Source organism: Quercus suber, unplaced genomic scaffold (assembly GCF_002906115.3).
Source record: "Quercus suber isolate HL8 unplaced genomic scaffold, Cork oak 2.0 scaffold_378, whole genome shotgun sequence".
In the NCBI taxonomy this organism is placed as follows: Eukaryota; Viridiplantae; Streptophyta; class Magnoliopsida; order Fagales; family Fagaceae; genus Quercus; species Quercus suber.
This window is the reverse complement of record NW_027069830.1, coordinates 111,286-131,922: the sequence shown is the minus strand read 5'-3', so window position 1 is coordinate 131,922 and position 20,637 is coordinate 111,286.

Here is a 20,637-nt window from a genome sequence, read left to right as displayed (position 1 = left end):
CACAAAACAGAAAAGTATGAGCAACAATACAACAGGAGCAACTCTAAAAATGTGGCTAGGGTTTTGCCTTTTATACCTAGGGTAAAAACAGAAAACCCAAAACGTTTAATGAGTTAGGGCTGAGCTGGAATATTCTGCAGAAAAACATTCTGCTTGAGATTCGATCGATCGAGCCAGGCAGAAATGCACCAATGCATCTGCAGCCTCTCGATTCCAACTTTACATGAAAGACATAACTTTGAGCAAGCCTAAACAAGACTAAACATATTGTTTTGATCATAGTTTGCCAACATTACACATTAGAGTTCTAAATACATAAATTCCTAAATCTTTAGAACCTAACAATTTTATTTGTGTTTTTCTTTACCATATTGCCCCTTTACTATTTCTTGCTGTTCAATGCATATTTTTCATGTTTACTAGCATGTATATGTTGTAGGATTTGTGTTCTGTGCACCATCTGGTTCATTATCAGCCTATTTAACTACAGTGAACCAAGCCCAGTCCAAAAAGGACCCACACATTTTGGTTACTCCGTTGGAGACTGGGTAAAGGAAAAGGAAGAAGCAATCCCTTCACAGAGCATAGCTCCAAGACCAAGGAACAACAAAGATACCAATGTGCCACCTGCGGTATCTGAGCCCGTTAGAGAAAATGAAGTGGCCTCCAGACAGAGGAACGAAGGAACGAAGTACCTCTGGTAGAGCAGGAGGTAAACTTAGGACAAAAGCGTGTAGGGTAGGAGCTAGACCCTATGGCTCGAATGGCAAAAATAATGAAAGATTTGTGTTGAGGGCCAAAATTTCACAAGAAAGCCCATTCCATGAAAAGTAAGGAAAGACCATGGGCCTTAGCAAAAGAAGACTCAATTCGTGAAGTTAAGAAGAACCATGAAGGTCTAAAGTCCTAAAAAGAAGGAAAAAGAAAGAAATAATAAAGAAAAAAGAAGAGGATCTTGGTCAGAGGACATGCAGCAAGGATCTCGGGCAAGACCAGAGGACATGCAGCAAGTATCTTGGTCAAGCTAGAGGATATGCAGCAAGAAGAATCAACATCAAGGCCCTATGTATGTTTAGATTTCTAGCAAAAAAGCCATTAAAAATCGAGCAAAAAAAAAAAAAAAACCAAGTATTATCTTTGGAACCCATGGTCCAAGCTCGCGGGATCTCGAGTGGATAGTAAGGGAGGAATGGTTTCGTTAGTAGGGGAGTGATTTCTGGTGAAAGGAGGATCCCGAGGGTTTCTCTTGGTTTATATATTTGCTTGGAATGCATGAACTAATGGAAAACTCAGTTCCCCCATGTGCATGACGCCTCCCTACAATTTCCTCTCAATTGTCATTTTCAACAAAGCTGTCACAGTACACTGAGTAGCCCACCCATTCCTCTGACCTTCCAAAAAGGAATCATTTATTTATAGCTAAAGCCAAATGCCCATTTTGAGTTATAATTACCTAAATAAGCTAAACCTCTGCCCAAGACACCTTTTTAGGTTTCAAAGGACATGGTTTTACCTAGCAGACCTGGGGTGTCCTCGCCCGGGGTACCAGACCAGGTCTGCTATAAAAAGAACACTAAGGCATAGCAAAAATGAGGATGGGAAAGGGAGAAAAATGGGGATTCAGGGGAAGAGTTCAGAGGTTCAAAACATATATTCTTAGAGCTTTAAAAGCCTAGCAAGGAAGAGAAAGAAAGAAACAAAATAAGAGAGCCAAGGTGGAGGAACTTGTCCCATATCCTTGAGATCATTCAAAATATCACTTAGCCTCCAAAGAAACATATGCCAATACATGCACGCATCATATATCACTCTTAAAAATCCTCCTCACCTAACTATCTTGGAGGGCAATGTTCAAGCAAAGTCACTTGGATTTGAGTTCCAAATCCCACAAGTCTTGTGCAAAAGCACTAAGTCTGTGAGAATTGGGGCCAAGATCCTCGTGGCTGAATCATTCTCATGAAATTCATTTACATATATGTATATGTATTAAAACGTATATCCTAATCTAAGAAACTAACAAACATTTGAAAATATGTATATTGTGTAGTGTGTTCTTATGTAGGACCTATAGAAGTAAAGGGAAATGACAAAACTCTATTGCATAATAAGCATGGAGAAAGATCGTATAGTTCAGAGAATCAACATTCTGGGTTCTTACAGGCCTAGTACCCCTACGAACCATGACAGTATGTCCGGGGTACCACGATAGTACGCTTGGGATACCAAGTGAATGAATTTTTTTAAAATGTTTACATAATAAAAGATAAACCTTAAATATTCTATTTCAATCTCTTTCTCATTGTGAATATTATGAATAATTATTTTTCTTGTTTCGTAAGAGTAAATGGTTATTTTATGACACTAAAACACTTATAATGATATTTTATTACTTAGGAGGAATTGTCTTTTTGCCTTAAGGAGCTATGTGACTTGTGCACAACTTGGTTTGTAATCAGCCCCATTTAACTACGGTGAACTAAGCCCAGTACACCAAAAAACAAGTATTTGGCTCAGGATCCTTGTCTTTACTTGGGCCTGTGTGCTAAGAAAAAAGCACCCTTACAATTTGCAACAAGAGATTCGCCTCCTCAAAAAGGGCAGGACTTAAGAAATCGGGGATAACGCCCCCCTTGTGGTTAACCAGGACAGAGCCCAACTAGAGGGAGGGTCAGCAGTAGAAGGGGGAGCCAACCCCTAGTATCTCCTCAGCCCCCAGGTTTATCTCTTCCAATTCCTCATCGGGCTAGATTTGTGCTTCCTTGACTGGATCCCCTAGGATTTCTTCTCGAGCAATCATACAATCTGGTGGTTCAGGACCCTCCTGCATGATGCATTCAGGCCTCGCGCACCTTCATAAACGATAAATTAGCCTTCCTCCAGGTTTCCGTACTACCACACATTCTCGGGATCCTGAGGAGTGGTCTCCTTCTTTTGCCTCTTTCTATCCAAGAGGTTCCTCAGGTCATGGGCATCCTTTCCTTCTTCTTTTTCCAAGACAAGTGCTCTGGGGTCCCCGATAAGGCTCTCATCATCTGGTTCTAACTCGTCATAAAATATTATTTCTACAAAGTTCATTTCTCCTTAGCTAAAAGGGTTCGGATTGGAAGGGATCCTTATAGGCCTCCCATTCAATCTCCCTTTAACGCATTGATGGTATATGGAGGAATGAGGCGATGCTTATAGAGCCATAGGCGTCCCAACAGAACATGGTAAGAAACCTCTAAGTTAATCACACGAAATCTGGTCAGAGCTACTATTGGGTCTACCCTTAAGGCCAGCTGCACATTTCCCTTAGTTGATTATGCTAACCTTCCAAATCCTGTTATCTCTATGGGAGCCGCTAGGATCCTCCTGCCAGTCAAGCCCACAACCTCCAGTGTACTTAGGGCTATAGGTTGAGTAACGCCCTGTGTCTACCAATGCTCTTCTAATTTGGACACCGTTTATGGTGGCCATTAAATAAAGGGGTTTGTGACGGTCTGGATGCTCAACTTCCATGTCCTCATCAGTGAAGGTTATTGCATTGGTTGTCTCCAAGTAAGCTCAACTGGCATGAGATTCTGCTGTGAAACATTCTACTCCTGAATCTGCTGCAATACTCATGAGGGATTCTATGGCCATCCTTCTCGCCTCTGGCCCAAATCCAACTGATTAAATAATGCTCTGAATTTAGGGCTTTTCTAGAGGGTCCTGACTATGTTTGGATGAAATGATCCTTTAGATTCTTCTACTTCCGCCAGGTTCCCATGGATCACCATAGCCACCACTCCCTTCCCCTTGTGATTGGGTAAAGGGTTCCTTTGCACCTCAGATTCCTTCTAAGTGACTAAGATTCTCTTCCTAAGTTTCTTGTGAAAAAGCCTACTGAGGGTCCAACAATCCTTCGTAGAGTGCTTGACATAATTATGAATTCTACAAAACAACGGGTTCTTCCTTTCTTCCTTAGTAAGTGGTCTAGATACAGTGAATGGCCTAATGATTTCATCTCCAATCCATTTATCCAAAACATGGTTCAATTCTTCTGCAGTACATGGGATCACAAGTGGTTCCTCGGTCATTTTTCCTTCAAGCCTCTTCTTTTTTCTCCTACTGATGCTGTCATGGCCTAGGGTTTTGGCACCTTTTTGTCCTCATGGTTAATGCGGTCCTCCTAGTTCTTTGTAGTAGGTCAGGAACTGGGTTATGCATAGATTTTCGAGATTAAGCTGTAATCAAAGAGCATGTTGGATATGCAGGTCTCCATGAGCTCTTTTTCTTCATGGTCTCTATAGAGTCCAGAGAAACATTTTCAAACCTTTGATGAACTGGACAGGATCCTCTCCAAGCCTTTGCCTTACCATCTGAAAGCTTTGGCAGTTGACCTTGTCTTCACCTGATAGTACTTTGTACAAAACATTCCATCATCTCGTCCCAGGTCTTAATGGACCCAGGCCTCAAGGTGGTGTACCACTATATGCTCTATCCACTAGGGACTTAGCAAACTCTTTTAGACATAGCTCCTTGTCTCCTGCATAAAGGCCTATGGTGTGAATGAACCTATTCACGTGCTCCACAGCATATCCATTTCTTCCATCAAAAGGAAGGAACTTTGGGGTTCATATCCCTTGGGATAAGGCTTGCTAAAGAGCTCTGTAGGAATGATGGATCCCGAGAAAATTGTTTGGGCCCCCAAGAGCTTTCCCTTTCTTGTTCCAAAAGGGCATTGAAATCTGCTAATGTNAATGGTGAAAATCTCGTGGCTGTCTTCGAAGAGCTCTTGCATCCCCAGAGTACATCTGTCAAGTGTTGCTCCATTTTCCCCTATACTCATGTTTCATTTTTTTGAGGATCTTCAGTATCACCCTATTAGTAGCCTCAGCCTGACCATTTCCTTATGGATAGTATGGTGTGGACCTTCCATGCCTGATGTAATATGCCTCGTCAAGTTCTTTATGTCTCTGTTTATGAACGGGGTTCCATTGTCACTGATCAAATCTCCTAAGGATCCTGAACCTTGTGATAATATGCCCCGGATGAAGTTTGCCATAGCTGCTCCAGTGGCTTTTTTCAAAGGGATGGCTTCTACCCATTTTATAAAATACTCGGTGGCTATCAGGATCCAGATAAGGCCATTGGAAGGAGGGTTTATGAGTCCTATAAGATCAAGCCCCCAAGTGTGGAAAGGCCACGGTGTTGTCATGTCTTGCAACACATTTGGGTGAGTATGGATTGTATCTCCAAGTACTTGGCATGCATAACACGTCTTAACCAGCTCCTCAGGGTCCTTTTTCATTGTTGGCCAATAGTATCCCAACTAAAACAGCTACCTGTAGAGTTTTCTTTCCCTGGTGACTTCCACAATCACCAAATAGACTTCCCTGACTACTTCTCTGGCTTCTCTAGGCCCCAGGCACCTTAGGGGATCCCCGACGTACCACTTTTAAACAAGATCCCATTCTACAAGAAGTACCTGACAGCAGTTTCTAAGCTCGGTGGGCCAATGCCCTGCAGTTGGTAGGATCCCTTGAGCCAAGTATCCACGAATGGGGTCCTCAATCTTCTATTACAAATACAACATAAACTTCTTCACCGTTCACTGAAAGCTGACACCTTTAACATTCCTCCTATACAGTTGCAGTCTCCTTGTTTATATTCGGCCAATAGTACCCCATGCGTTGCATTCTTTTGTATAGGCTAATTTTTATGCAATCCCACAAATCTAGTTGTGTAACTCTTCTAATCTCAGCTTCCTTTCTCTCTCTTATGATACATCTAAATAGGATCCCTCCGGGCAGCCTCTTGTACAGTTCTCCTTCTATCAGGGTGTAATCCTTTAGCTCTTTATGCTCTTTTCAAGTCCTAACTTTTCCATTTTCCCTTTTACCTCATTTCTCCAATCTTCTTGTTCTGGTTCTTCAGGGAACATCATTTTGAGGATCCTTATAATGGAGTGTACTTGCTTACTTATTCTTATCAGTGTACCTCTGCCTTTGAACGTACTTGGGAACCCAGGGTGGCTAATGCATCAGCGAACCTATTTTCACTCCTCTGGGCATATTCCACACTAAAGGTCTGGAATTTCTGCTCCACCTTTTATGCCCAAGTTTTGTAAGCTGCCAAGTTTTGCTCTCTTAGTGCAAAGTCACCCTTTACCTGGAAGACCACAAGATTAGAGTCTCCTAAAACCTCATATGTTTACTCCCATGCTAAGTGCAATGGCTAGCTTAATCAAGTATGCCTTGTACTCAGCAACATTATTTGAACAGGAGAACCCAAGCTTGAAAGATAACAGCATGGTATCCTCGTCTTCGCAACTTAACACAATTCCTAGTCCATTTGAAGTTGTTGTTACTGACCCATCAAACCTTATTGTCCACTTCTTTCTAGGGAGCTCTGCCACTGCCACCTCCCCAGGGATCTCCTCACTTAGTGAACATTCTTCTTCCCTGGGAACTAGGCTAGCAGATTTGCTATAGCTTAGCTTTTGATAGCCCTAGGGGGTCCTGAGGCCAATGTCATATTGAGAGAGCAAAACTAGCCACTGTGCTATCCTTCCCGTTAGGAGTGGCTGAAACAGGAGTGCTTTTATGGGATCTGACTTGGTTACCAAAAGGATCTGGTGGGCTGAGAAGTATCATTTTAGCTTTTGGGATGCGTAGATAACTACAAGCATGCCCTTTCTATCTTGGGATATCTAGCCTCTGGATCTTTAAGTATTCTGCTCACATAATAAAGGGTTGCTCATTCCCATCATCATCTTCCTACGTCAGCAGGGCTCCTATAACCTAGGAGTTTGATGCTAAGTACAGCAACAGGGGTCGCCCACATACTAGTGCTTGTCGGGTAGGAAGATGATTCATGATTTATTGGATCCTCTGAAAAGCTTCCTGCTATTCAGTTTCCTAAGTGAACTCAACCCCCTTTTTCAACAATTTGGATAAACCACTTGTGGCCGAAACTAATCCTAACACAAACCTCTTTATGTAGGAGACCCTCCCCAAGAAATTTTTGAGCTCTCTAATCGTTTAGGCCTATTCATTGTTATGATGGCTGTGGCTTTGGCTGGATCTACACTTATGCCTCTATGATGTACTAGGAACCTAAGGAATTTTCCAGCAGATACTCCAAAGGCACACTTCATGAGGTTCATGCGTAGTTTGTACTTCCTACACCTTTCAATAACTTATTCAAGTATCTGGAAGTGTCCTACCCTGGTCTTTGACTTTACCATAATATCATCTACATAATCTTCCATTTCCCTGTGCATCATATCATGGAAGATGGCTATCATGGTTCTCTGGTATGTGGCCCCTGCATTCTTAAGGCCAAAGAGCATCACAGTGTAATAAAAATTTCCAATTAGGGTCCTGAATGGTGTCTTCTCTGCATCTCTAGCAACCATGTGGATTTGGTTATATCCACTATATCCATCCATAAATGAAAACATGGAGTTTCCTGCAGCTGAATCCACAAGGAGGTCAACGTTAGGCAGGGGGAACTCATCTTTTGGATGTGCTTTGTTTAGATTGCGAAAATCCACACAACATGAATTTGGCTATTCTTTTTCTTCACGGGTACTACATTGGAAAGCCATTTAGGGTGCTGGATGGGCTTGATAAAACCAGCTGTCAGTAGTTTCTTGACTTCTTGAGTTATTTGAGCTTCTATATCAGTGTGAAAGACTCTGGCTAGCAGAATTACTGGCTTGACTCCTGGGTCTACATTGAGAGAATGGACCACCAGTCTTGGATCCAGACCAAGCATCTCATCATACGTCCATGTGAATACATCCACATATTCTTGAGTAATGCTATTAACTACTCCTTCTCTTGTGCTACCAACTAACTGCTAATGAGAACAAGCTTCTGGGATCCCAGCTCAGCCCCAGGTTTATCTCTTCCAATTCCTCATCGGGCTAGATTTGTGCTTCCTTGAATGGATCCCCTAGGATTTCTTCTCGAGCAATCATACAATCTGGTGGTTCAGGACCCTCCTGCATGATGCATTCAGGCCTCGCGCACCTTCATAAACGATAAATTAGCCTTCCTCCAGGTTTCCGTACTACCACACATTCTCGGGATCCTGAGGAGTTGGTCTCCTTCTTTTGCCTCTTTCTATCCAAGAGGTTCCTCAGGTCATGGGCATCCTTTCCTTCTTCTTTTTCCAAGACAAGTGCTCTTGGGGTCCCCGGCATAAGGCTCTCATCATCTGGTTCTAACTCGTCATAAAATATTATTTCTACAAAGTTCATTTCTCCTTAGCTAAAAGGGTTCGGATTGGAGGGATCCTTATAGGCCTCCCATTCAATCTCCCTTTAACGCAATGATGGTATATGGAGGAATGAGGCGATGCTTATAGAGCCATAGGCGTCCCAACAGAACATGGTAAGAAACCTCTAAGTTAATCACACGAAATCTGGTCAGAGCTACTATTGGGTCTACCCTTAAGGCCAGCTGCACATTCCCTTAGTTGATTATGCTACCTTCCAAATCCTGTTATCTCCATGGGAGCCGCTAGGATCCTCCTGCCAATCAAGCCCACAACCTCCAGTGTACTTAGGGCTATAGGTTGAGTAACGCCCTGTGTCTACCAATGCTCTTCTAATTTGGACACCGTTTATGGTGGCCATTAAATAAAGGGGTTTGTGACGGTCTGGATGCTCAACTTCCATGTCCTCATCAGTGAAGGTTATTGCTTGGTTGTCTCCAAGTAAGCTCAACTGGCATGAGATTCTGCTTGAAACATTCTACTCCTGAATCTGCTGCAATACTCATGAGGGATTCTATGGCCATCCTTCTCGCCTCTGGCCCAAATCCCAACTGATTAAATAATGCTCTGAATTTAGGGCTTTTCTAGAGGGTCCTGACTATGTTTGGATGAAATGATCCTTTAGATTCTTCTACTTCCGCCAGGTTCCCATGGATCACCATAGCCACCACTCCCTTCCCCTTGTGATTGGGTAAAGGGTTCCTTTGCACCTCAGATTCCTTCTAAGTGAACTAAAGATTCTCTTCCTAAGTTTCTTGTGAAAAAGCCTACTGAGGGTCCAACAATCCTTCGTAGAGTGCTTGACATAATTATGAATTCTACAAAACAACGGGTTCTTCCTTTCTTCCTTAGTAAGTGGTCTAGATACAGTGAATGGCCTAATGATTTCATCTCCAATCCATTTATCCAAAACATGGTTCAATTCTTCTGCAGTACATGGGATCACAAGTGGTTCCTCGGTCATTTTTCCTTCAAGCTCTTCCTTTTTTCTCCTACTGATGCTGTCATGGCCTAGGGTTTTGGCACTCTTTTTGTCCTCATGGTTAATGCGGTCCTCCTAGTTCTTTGTAGTAGGTCGGGAACTGGGTTATGCATAGATTTTCGAGATTAAGCTTGTAATCAAAGAGCATGTTGGATATGCAGGTCTCCATGAGCTCTTTTTCTTCATGGTCTCTATAGCAGTCCAGAGAAACATTTTCAAACCTTTGATGAACTGGACAGGATCCTCTCCAAGCCTTTGCCTTACCATCGAAGACAGCCACGAGATTTTCACCATTTTCCCTTGTTTACGGGATGGAAGCCATCAACCCTGTGGAGCTAGTCATCCCTACGCCAAGAGTAGTGCTTGAAGAAAACTAGGAAGGCACAGAAGACACAAATAATGAAAGAAGGTTGGTGGATCTGCAGGGGTTAGAAGAGAAATGAGAAGTGGCCAGAAGGAAAAGCTAGATGTACCATCAGAGGATGGCTAAGGCATATGCATAGACAGTACACCCAAGAGCCTTCATAGAGGGGCAACTAGTGTTGAGAGCAGCAAAGCATGTAAGGAAAAATGTCTCAGGACCCTCCAAATTTGCCCCGAAATGGGAAGGGAAACATCATCAGGAAAGCCTATGATAGCGGATATTACTACCTCATAAAGGAAGATGGGATGGTCCTAACAGATCCTATAAATGAGAAGTGGCTGAAACAGTATTACGCGTGAAAGAGGGAGATTTTAGTATACCAAGACCCTTTTTTGCCAGCTCTCCAAACTGCTAAGTGTTTAATCGTTCTTTACTCTCTCTCTCTCTCTCTTTAATTTTTTATTATTTTTTTTATTTATTTTTTTTTATTTCATGAGTTTTGTTTAAGTTCCTTTTTGTTTAAGAACCCATGGTAGAAGGACATTCTATGATCTTTACTATCTTTGACAATCCTTTTGTGTTCCTTAGTATGGTAACTATGCTATATTTCAATGAAATATCCTTTTCTTATTTTTTTTCCTTTGAGCTACAGCTAAAATGTATAATTGCGAAGTATTACATAACCCGAATGTGGGTAAAGTTGGGAAGGGTACCAGGTAGAAGGACACTTTATGATCTTTACTATCTTTGACAATCCTTTTGTGTTCCTTAGTATGGTAACTATGCTATATTTCAATGAAATATCCTTTTCTTATTTTTTTCCTTTGAGCTACAGCTAAAATGTATAATTGCGAAGTATTACATAACCCGAATGTGGGTAAAGTTGGGAAAGGTAATTGGGCCAGCGCAAAAAAAAAAAAAAAAGAAAAAAAAAAGCCCTTAGTGCCTGACTTAGGACTTACACCACAGTTAGTTCAAGTAAATGACCTAGTACCATGGGCAGAAATAAGTGCCTGAGATACCTAGCCCAGTACTTGTCCAAAAGGGTTTGCCTTGTTCATAACCTGGGACTTGGAAAAAAAAAAAGAGAACATCCAATGTACGCAGTTCAGTACCTGCGCAATCACACAACCACTAGGGTACCTGGTCCAGGACCTACTGCAAAACTTGTAGGAACCATGGCCTAGGACTCAGTTCAAAAAAATAAAAATGAGGGAGAAGCAACAAAATAAAGAGCAGAATACACATTGTGAGTTGATCCACATATTATTAAAGTTAGAAGTAGTCTTAAAAAGAAAACAAATCCACATTGCCAAAAAAAAGAAGGGAAAAGTCAGAAGTAGTGTTCAAAAGCAAGAAGTAAAGATAAACTTATACAGCCTTAATTGTCTAAAAAAAAAAGTCTGAACTATTAAAGAAAAGAAAAAAGCAAGGAGCTAAAGTATAAGGCCAGCCAGCAAAGAGCTTTCTAGGGAAATGGCAGGAATAGTTGAGGAAGAAAGAACCCGTTGCCTTCTAACTTTCAAGTCCTGCAATGTCTTGTGAGCACGAACTAAAGCCTCCTCAGCAGCAGCAATTTCAACATAAGATTCTTGGAGGCCTGTCTCTAGAATAACATATGGGCTAAGGAACGAAAATACTCCAGCAAAAAGGAGAGATTGAACTTGGCTTCTATGAGATCCTGCACTACTCCCCTCCATTCCAAAAGCCTCTCCTCGGATAAGGAGTTAAGACAGGAATTCCTCAAAGAGATTAGCACAGCATATAACAGCTCCATCAGGATGTTGCCCAGAAATACACCTCCCCTGAACCCATTGGTGAAGTCCCCATGGGCTTTGAACAACCCTTCTAACAGTAGCAGACCTTCAATGGGCACAGAGAATCTCAGGAAATTGCCGAAGGGAAGCCTAAAACTATGAAAATGGCTCACAGGGAGGCTGTTGAACTCCAAGGAATCAAAGCGGGACAAGAAAGTAAAGAGCCCTGAGCTAGGATATGAGACAGTCACTCCTGAAGCCTTCTCCATTGTCGGGTCTCTACTCTCAAGAATTAGAAAACCTTCGACCCTCTGGATGGTTTGGGGGATCCCTGCTTGAGCTTCAACAACCTAGACATCGGGAGCAAATTCCACAACTGCCTCAGAAATTACAGGCTCAAGATCCTTAGCACCTGTGTCAGCACTTGCAAAAGCAGACAAAGTTCAAAAGGGGGAAAGAAGAAAGGAAAATATATAAAGTGGGGAAAGTAAGAGAAGGCTAAAGAACCAGTATTAGCTCCCTATGGCAGAGCCTCCTCCTTTTGCCCCTCTGACTTCTTAGAGGACTCTGTGAAAGAACACACAGCACGTTAGAGAAAAGGTGAGGAAATTTTGGCAAAATTGCTAAAGGAAGGGAAGGATATTGGAGGCTTCACCACAAAAGGAAAAGGCAAGGGAGAAGTATAGAAGAGAGAGAGGAAAGAGGTAAAAAAAAAAAAAAAAGCAGAAGGTGAAGTATGTTGAGGTTCAAAAAATTGACCACAGACTAAGGCCCAAAGAAATAGCATGTTGGGCTCATTTCACAAAAAAATAATAATAATACTAAATAAATAACAAAGCTAAGGGAAAAAAAAGAAAAAAAAAAAAAGGGCTGGGCTCACATAATGAAGAAAGAGAAAAGAAAGAAGAAAAGGGCAAGAGGCATAAAGGATTGGGATCCAAAGACCCATGAAAGAACAGAGTTTAAAAATACATAAAGCAAGAGAAAGGCCCAAAACTAGCCAGGACCAATAAACCAAAAAGAGTCTAGTAAGAAAAGCTGGGCTGGGATCCCAGAAGTCACTAGAATTCAGGGATCCCTGGGGTGCGCGAAGTAAGATTGAAGCAAATTCAAAAGAGGGATAAAAGACAAAGAGCATGCGGGTCTCATGCTCCAAACGTGCAGTGGGATCAGAAAGTACAAACGCAGGAGTTGTGTCTTAAGGAAACAACAACAAGAAAACTATGAAAAGGAGGCAACTAGGAGGAGCTTTCAACTCCGCAGTGAAGATTCCAACTATTTGGGGAAAACAACAAGAATGGAGTGCAACCAAAGCTGGAAGAAAGGGACAAATAGCTGAAGTTCAGCAAATGAAGGGGGCCTCGAAATGGAAAACCAACTAAGGGCTTTCCGCTTGGTCGTACCAAAAGCAAGAAGCTATGAAAGAAAAGGGAAACGACCAGCCCCTAAGCAAACTGGCACGGCATAACCTCTAAGGGGCAAAAAGGAGAATCACTAGTACCCCGGAGCCCTAGAGTTGTGCTATAAAAGGAGGAGGGGATCCATGCTAAAAGGGCATTCAGATTGAGATTTATTTTTTACTAGATTATTCAGGCATTCATGGCCGTTTTTTGGATTCTCAGAAAGGATATAGAACTATAAGAAAAGCTCTGTAAAATTAAAAGAAAACAGAGGAATCGCTCCTGGTATCCTAGAAACAGCCACTATAGCACATGCTCAGATTCAACAAATTCAAACTTTGCAAGTCTTGGAAGCTTGAATAGCTATCAAAGTCTGTAATTTTTGAACTTAGTTAAACCTTGTATCACGTCTTAGTGAACACTGTAATCATAACTAAGGAAAATTAATAAAATGCACCTCATTAATTCGAGGATCACTAACTTTTTCTTACATTGTATTTCATTTGTTGTGCATTCCCTTGCTGTTGAGATGTCATTCAATACAGATATTTTTGTTTGTTAGTTATTTGTATTGTAGGGAGCTTGTTTTTTTGTGCACCACTTGGTTCTTAAACAGCCTTTTAGCTGCGGTGAACCAAGCTCAGTCCACCAAGAATATTTATTTGGCCCGGGATCTTTAGGCCACTGTGCTGAGAAGAAAAAGGCACTCACACAAAGTATAACGAGGGTGAACAACATGCACCTTCAGAACCCTCTGACTTTAAGGAAGAGACAGCCTCATGGGCAAATTGAACACTAATTTGACCTAAAAGAGGAAAAGAAAACAAGAACTCTCAGGAAGAAAGGATAAGGGAGATAAGAATAAACATTAATAAAGAATGGATGAGGCTTACTTGCTTGTAATGATGAAGACGCACCCCTCAAGGACTTTTTACCCAACACAGGCTTAGTTGTGGGCTCAAGTGGCACAGTTTTGGTAGGACTGGGAGTTTGCACTTGCTTGGGATCTTGGGGAACAAAAGGCTGAAAAGTTTCAGGGTCTTGAACAGTCAGGGAAGCAGAAGGCAGAGTGGGCTGGGCATCCTTCACTGCCTGCCCGACTTCCTTGGTCACATCACCATTAGGGGGCTCTTTCTCCATGCCTAAGGGAATAGTAGATTGAGCTGTCATCACTTCTTTCACTAGAGTCCCACCAGTCGTGGGAGGAGGTACCTCAACTTGCAAAAAAAAAAAAAAAAAAATTATGAGATCCTGCACTACTCCCCTCCATTCCAAAAGCCTCTCCTCGGATAAGGAGTTAAGACAGGAATTCCTCAAAGAGATTAGCACAGCATATAACAGCTCCATCAGGATGTTGCCCAGAAATACACCTCCCCTGAACCCATTGGTGAAGTCCCCATGGGTTTTGAACAGCCCTTCCAACAGTAGCAGACCTTCAATGGGCACAGAGAATCTCAGGAAATTGCCGAAGGGAAGCCTAAAACTATGAAAATGGCTCGCAGGGAGGCTGTTGAACTCTAAGGAATCAAAGCGGGACAAGAAAGTAAAGAGCCCTGAGCTAGGATATGAGACAGTCACTCCTGAAGCCTTCTCCATTGTCGTGTCTCTACTCTCAAGAATTAGAGAACCTTCGACCCTCTGGATGGTTTGGGGGATCCCTGCTTGAGCTTCAACAACCTAGACATCGGGAGCAAATTCCACAACTGCCTCAGAAATTACAGGCTCAAGATCCTTAGCACCTGTGTCAGCACCTGCAAAAGCAGACAAAGTTCAAAAAGGGGAAAGAAGAAAGGAAAATATATAAAGTGGGGAAAGTAAGAGAAAGCTAAAGAACTAGTATCAGCTCCCTATGGCAGAGCCTTCTCCTTTTGCCCCTCTGACTTCTTGGAGGACTCTGTGAAAGAACACACAGCACGTTAGAGAAAAGGTAAGGAAATTTTGGCAAAATTGCTAAAGGAAGGGAAGGATATTGGAGGCTTCACCACAAAAGGAAAAGGCAAGGGAGAAGTATAGAAGAGAGAGAGGAAAGAGGTAAAAAAAAAGCAGAAGGTGAAGTATGTTGAGGTTCAAAAAATTGACCACAGACTAAGGCCCAAAGAAATAGCATGTTGGGCTCATTTCACAAAATAATAATAATAATAATAAATAAATAACAAAGCTAAGGGAAAAAAAAGAAAAAAAAAAGGGCTGGGCTCACATAATGAAGAAAGAGAAAAGAAAGAAGAAAAGGGCAAGAGGCACAAAGGATTGGGATCCAAAGACCCATGAAAGAACAGAGTTTAAAAATACATAAAGCAAGAGAAAGGCCCAAAACTAGCCAGGACCAATAAACCAAAAAGAGCCTAGTAAGAAAAGTTGGGCTGGGATCCCAGAAGTCACTAGAATTCAGGGATCCCTGGGGTGCGCGAAGTAAGATTGAAGCAAATTCAAAAGAGGGATAAAAGACAAAGAGCATGCGGGTCTCATGCTCCAAACGTGTAGTGGGATCAGAAAGTACAAACGCAGGAGTTGTGTCTTAAGGAAACAACAACAAGAAAACTATGAAAAGGAGGCAACTGGGAGGAGCTTTCAACTCCGCAGTGAAGATTCCAACTATTTGGGGAAAACAACAAGAATGGAGTGCAACCAAAAGCTGGAAGAAAGGGACAAATAGCTGAAGTTCAGCAAATGAAGGGGGCCTCGAAATGGAAAACCAACTAAGGGCTTTCAGCTTGGTCGTACCAAAAGCAAGAAGCTATGAAAGAAAAGGGAAACGACCAGCCCCTGAGCAAACTGGCACGGCACAAACTCTAAGGGGCAAAAAGGAGAATCACTAGTACCTCGGAGCCCTAGAGTTGTGCTATAAAAGGAGGAGGGGATCCATGCTAAAAGGGCATTCAGATTGAGATTCATTTTTTATTAGATTATTCAGGCATTCATGGCCGTTTTTTGGATTCTTAGAAAGGATATAGAACTATAAGAAGAGCTCTGTAAAATTAAAAGAAAACAGAGGAATCGCTCCTGGTATCCTAGAAACAGCCACTATAGCACATGCTCAGATTCAACAAATTCAAACTTTGCAAGTCTTGGAAGCTTGAATAGCTATCAAAGTCTGTAATTTTTGAACTTAGTTAAACCTTGTATCACGTCTTAGTGAACACTATAATCATAACTAAGGAAAATTAATAAAATGCACCTCATTAATTCGAGGATCGCTAACTTTTTCTTACATTGTATTTCATTTGCTGTGCATTCCCTTGCTGTTGAGATGTCATTCAATACAGATATTTTTGTTTATTAGTTATTTGTATTGTAGGGAGCTTGTTTTTTGTGCACCACTTGGTTCTTAAACAGCCTTTTAGCTGCGGTGAACCAAGCTTAGTCCACCAAGAATATTTATTTGGCCCAGGATCTTTAGGCCACTGTGCTGAGAAGAAAAAGGCACTCACACAAAGTATAACGAGGGTGAACAACATGCACCTTCAGAACCCTCTGACTTTAAGGAAGAGACGGCCTCATGGGCAAATTGAACACTAATTTGACCTAAAAGAGGAAAAGAAAACAAGAACTCTCAGGAAGAAAGGATAAGGGAGATAAGAATAAACATTAATAAAGAATGGATGAGGCTTACCTGCTTGTAATGATGAAGACGCACCCCTCAAGGACTTTTTACCCAACACAGGCTTAGTTGTGGGCTCAAGTGGCACAGTTTTGGTAGGACTGGGAGTTTGCACTTGCTTGGGATCTTGGGGAACAAAAGGCTGAAAAGTTTCAGGGCCCTGAACAGCCAGGGAAGCAGAAGGCAGAGTGGGCTGGGCATCCTTCACTGCCTGCCCGACTTCCTTGGTCACATCACCATTAGGGGGCTCTTTCTCCATGCCTAAGGGAATAGTAGATTGAGCTGTCATCACTTCTTTCACTAGAGTCCCACCAGTCGTGGGAGGAGGTACCTCAACTTGCAAAAAAAAAAAAAAAAAAGAGTATGTGGCAAAACATCACAAAATGCATATGTACACAGCACAGGAAAAAGAACGAAAGCAAGTAGTAAAAAGCATAGGTGGAAGAAGGTCATACCATATCATCACCAGATGACTGACTCTTACCCTTCTTAGGGTTTGACTTGCACTTGGATTGCAAAAGGGGAGTGAATATTCATCAGTTTTTTTTTTTTTTAAAAAGAAAAAGAAAAAAAAAAGGGAGAGAGACACAACAAGAACAATGAACTAGTACGGGTAGATGTCAGAAAAAAAACAAAAAAAAAAAAAAAAAGAAAGAAGGAAAGAAGCCTTACCCTTCTCTCTTTTTCTCTACAGGTTCTTTAATGGTCTTTTGTCTACTACGGGTATGCCTAGAGGGCCCTAAGGGAGACTGGGGTATGAAATCAAAAGACCCCGAAGAACCCTGGGCTAAGGAACTCACAGGAACCTGAGAGAGAGAAGACTCTACCTTAGTCTTCACTCAGATCTTTGGGATTCAAAGGTGGCCAACTTCATTTCCAACTATAGAGGGGTCCACTCTCTCGAGTTTCTCAGAAATGATTAACTGTTTGTGGGATTTAGTAGTCTTCCTTTTCTTAGTCTCAAGGCCAACCTCAATACCCTCAGTGCTTTCTTCAAGCTCAGCTTTCTTGACAGCTTCTTGTTTAATTTCCTTATCTTTACCTTTACCTACGGGGGTTGCAACACCAATTGCTCCATCACCCCTCTCTTGATAGGCACACTAGGAGAGGCACCCACGATAAGGTCACATCTTGACCAAGCCTCATGGAAATCATTCGCATAGCATACCCAACAGGATCTAGTAGCATGCCATTCCACAAATCCTGTCTTACTACTTATTGAAGCAGAAACAATGCCAGCAGTGGGAAGGGCTAGACGTTTGTTGAAGGTGGGAGTAGAGAAAAGACTGAAATTGGCGACCCTTGCAATCTTACTAGAACCAACAAAATGTGAGAAGGATTTCTAAACTCTTCTCTAGTAGCCAGCAAAGCCACTGGAAGCAAAGACTCCCTCTGGGAGTTTGGCACCATAAATTGAGGGCTCTTTTGTGACCAATAAGAAAAAGCATAAGACCTTAGAAACGAATTCAAGGAAGAAAGAGAAGGCACTACCTCCTTGAACACCGGTAGGACGTCCTGGTCAAAACCAAACTGCCTAAGGACTCGGTGTGCTGAGTAGTGAATGTACCTGGGACCACCCAAGGAGGGCATTGGAAGCCACGAGGGACAGATACAAGCCAAATATGCCAAGCTACCTTCATCCCCCTACATAGATCAAAAGTATTCCTCGGGAGCTAAAGAAAGAAGTCAACACAAAATTGCAGGTGAACCTGGGACTGAACTCTTGAGGAGAACGCCAACTTAGGTGCCCTACTTGATCAAACAGCTCCAAAAAATTAAGATTGCTGCCCTTTAAGTTAGACTAGCAAAAAATAGGGGGGTGGCTATCAGTAGAACTGCCACAGAGACCTTTAATCGCCTAGAGATCCTTGGAACTTATCATTCACAAATTTCAAACTCCTACACTTCGCCAAAGTAACAGAAGAACGGTCCCACATGAACACTTGGAGGATGGCACAGTGAAGGGACGAGGTAATAGCATAGCAAGAATTGCCTTCAACTTCATCTCCCTAAAGTAAGTCTAATTGAGAGTAAATATGGCCTAAGAACATGGGGGCTAAAGGATACTGAGCACCCCGAGCCAATCTAATTGCTAAAGGAAAGAAAATAGACTTAACCCCGTATCCGGGGAACTCACTGAACAAGAACTTATTGAGCCAAAGTGCTAGGAACCCGGCTCGCCTACCTGCCTTGTCCTTTTCTCGAGAAAGGTTCATGACCTATTTGCCCATTCTGGCTGATTTTCCACCAAAAGAAGTAGTATGCCCACCGAAGTGACTGAAAAGCTTGTCTTCAACCTTGAGATCCTCGCTAGAAAGGCTAATATCAAAAGGATTCTCATTACCAAACACTGGGAGAAGAAAATTGTTGACCACATCCTCCATAGTGACAGTGAGCTCACCAACAGAGAAGAAGAATGTGTGGAGGGAAGGACGCTAGCGTCACACCAAGTGTCTAAGACCCTTAGCGTCCCTAAAATCTTCAAGGTTCCTGGAAATCGCTATTGATCTCAAGATCCCAGCATGCTCCAAACAACTAACGAATTCGCCATCAGAAGGCTCTCTGTCCACCCAAATAGGCCAACCGGTGATCTTACCATGAACGAAATCAAAGAAAATGGGAACCGCTTCATGAGATCCTCGCCTAATCTGCAGATCTAAAATCTCCCTTAGATCTAGAATCTGGGCAGAACTGGCGAACCCAGACTGGTCGAAAACACCCAAGTGTGAGGGAAGGAGGGGCCTCATCGTGAGACACTTGGAGAAAAAAAGAGGTTATGGGTTATCAAGGATCCGTAAAGGGAAAGTTGGGCGCTCTGCAACCTCCTGCATCTTACCTTATGCAGACCCAGAGGAACTTTCACCCTCAGAAGGACTGGGAGTATGCTCCCTCCTTTTTTATGAAGAAGAAGAAGCCATGAAATGGCAAATGCACTGGGAACAGGGAAGTCAAAGGAATGAAGAACACAAAATAAAAACAGAGAAGTAGAATAGTTGGAAGGAAGAAGATAAGTTTGTAAATAAAGATCTCTAGAAAGTGAAAAGAGAGTTTGAAATGATTGCAATAATGCGCAAAGAGCAGTTGGAGAAGACGATGTATAGAAAGGCGCGCTAATTGCCAAAATTTAATTTTTTTAAAGAAGAGAGTTATTGGTAGTTATTCATAGGAGTTACGGGGAACGTGAAAAGTGGATGGGGGAAGTTTTCACTCAAACATTCAACTGCCACATTCCGTGCAAAAGGGGGAAGTTGCAAAAAGAAGTGCAACACAAAAAAAAAAAAAAAAAAAAAAAAAAAAAAAAAGGATACCTAAGGATAGCGTGAAAAGCAGGATCCTAAAGGAAGAAGAAGAGGGACCCTAAGGCTAATTAAAATAGTGGGAAAGGAATTCCTACAAAAATTAAGGTTCTAGTCTACTCACGCATGGGCTGCAGGCAACCCACGAGTTCGGGGGTTAAATGTTGAGGCCTAAAATGTCACAATATTGCACCAAGGCCCAAAGTGGCACAAAGAATTGAACTCCATAAAAATAAAATACTTAAGCCTGCAATAAAGAAAAAGATGGTAGGCCCAAATCCATTAAGGGATTTGAGGAGGAACCCAAACCCACAAATGGGTAAGCCTTAGAACTCATTAAACGAAGGGAAAAAGAAAAGCCCAGCCCGTTAAGGTCAGAAAATCACTAGGGGGCCCAGTGGTAAGAACTGGGTCGGGATACCTGGGGACTGTCAGGAGCTCGGGATCTTCAGGAAGTGCAGCAAAGCCAGGGTTGGATTAAGACAATTCAAAGGGGTGCCAAGAAACACAAGGAATGAGAACAGATATGTTCCTATTAGCCACCCAATGATGTAGAAAGGAATCAGAAGGCTTCAGAACCAACAATTCATAAACAAGGGGCTGGCTGAGAAACTTTCAACTTGGCAGGAAGGAATCAGCTCACTTGGGAAAAATAACAAAGAGAAAGGCAGTCAAAAGTTGAGTCTGTAAAGGTGGGAACTAGAAACCTTGAAAGGAGAAAGACCCAAGGTTAGCTCTTTAAGACATACCAGAACGAAAAGGCAGCAGAAAGCTTTTGAGGAAGAAACTCCAAAAAAGAAAATAATGAGGAATGAGGAAGGGGCCGGGGTCTTTGTTTCTACTTGGTCTGGGAACCGTCCAAAAAGGACCCACACAACAGTCATGTTTATTTTTATATAAAAAATAAATTGATGTGAATACTTTTAAATAAAACTAGCTTCATCATACGCGTTCTGCACGTGTGATGAAGCCTTTTTTTTTTTTTTTTTTTTT